Below are 1474 nucleotides of genomic sequence, written 5' to 3'. Positions count from 1 at the left end.
GTAAGTTATAAACTAACATTTGAAATTGTACTGACTTGCTATTATATACTAAATATAATTAATTTTTACTTTTTTAACTTTAGAGATTATAAAACCTTAATATTCCTTACTTAAGTCATTAATAAATTTATTTTATAATACAGAATGGTATAAGGAAGATTTGCTCCATGAATATGAATTCACAGCACTGTTGAAGATGCTGGCTGTACAGTGCTTATTTAGCTCTTCATTGCAATGGGCTATGGCTCTGAGTCTTTCATATATTCCTTATGCATTCCAAGATATTAACTCATGTTTCTTTTTTAATCTCAACTTATATTAGAGAGAGAGAGAGAGAGAGACAGAGAGAGAGAAGAATGACAATTCCTGAGGTCTTAAATGCTAGTTGTACTCAATATTTTTCTTTGAGTCTATGGTGAACAGAAATGTTATTAATTGCTAGCTGTCGGTTTTGAGGTACTCAGCAGTCAAAAATTTCCAGGAAGCTGTAAAATGTGATGAAAATGGTTTAGTGGAATTCTTTTGATGGTTTAGATTTTTTACATAAACCATCAGCCTTCAGAAAAGTTGTCAAAGCTACATAGTGATTATATCAGTAAACACCCAAACTTCTCTCCACTCACATTCCAGGTATCAGTATTTAGTCTATATTATATGTGAAATGATACATCTAATGACAGAACATAGAACTCATTTTCTCACACCCATTATTACCACAGTGTCATCTTTCACGTATAATTTGTTCCTCGGATCTTGAGAAATTAGGCACAGCACAAACTGAACTTTTAGACCTCCATTATCTTTTAAAGCTTCAAACTATATATGGGTCATTGACCAACAACAACAAAAAAATGTAGAACAAGGTCAGATCCTTAAACTTACCTGCTTTCTTTACATAAATTCAAGTAATATGACAGATTAAAAATGAAATTAGAAACTCATGTAAAATATACAAAATACTTCCCAATAACAAACAAAAGCTTACTATTTTGAGCACATGTATATAGATGGCAAGTTTTATTGGCATTGTTCAAAACTCTACCATGAAATAAAAATTAGTATCGGTGAGCACATACGTACTTATTAGTGAGACACAAATATCATGTAGGTAGGTGGGTTTCCTGGGGTGATGAGAATTTATTACCCTGAGGATGTGCTAACCCTTGCAATTTTCCAAACTTAGGAAACTCAACTACAAAATTTATGGTAGTGGGGAACTGTATTCATGCTCCCCTCTTACATAGAATGAGGGGAAAAAAAAGATTGGAGAGAACACATAGCATGTTCAGTTAGGAAAGTTCATAAAATGATACTAAGTAAACTCTGTCTACTTACTCTTCCAGTGTCTTTATATCAATAGCCCGTATTACACACAATTGTGCAATGACCTATAAAATATCATACTATACGGTATTGTGTACAAATGATATTTTATTCATGATATTTATTTATTTATTGCTTTCTTATTTACTTT

General features: G+C 31.8%; 1 non-coding gene across 1 annotated transcript; it reads left to right on the top strand.

The window, feature by feature from the left end:
- The first annotated feature begins 1072 nt into the window (after window positions 1-1072).
- On the top strand, window positions 1073-1238 carry LOC121460975. Its single transcript, XR_005976126.1, has one exon. It is a non-coding gene; the product is annotated as a U1 spliceosomal RNA (small nuclear RNA).
- The last annotated feature ends 236 nt before the right edge of the window (window positions 1239-1474 follow it).

The sequence above is a fragment of the Microtus oregoni genome, unplaced genomic scaffold (genome assembly GCF_018167655.1).
Source record: "Microtus oregoni isolate MIOR12 unplaced genomic scaffold, Mior012 000021F_ref0000039, whole genome shotgun sequence".
Classification (NCBI taxonomy): domain Eukaryota; kingdom Metazoa; phylum Chordata; class Mammalia; order Rodentia; family Cricetidae; genus Microtus; species Microtus oregoni.
The sequence above is the reverse complement of the archived record's forward strand: the minus strand, read 5'-3'. Positions and strand labels throughout refer to the sequence as shown.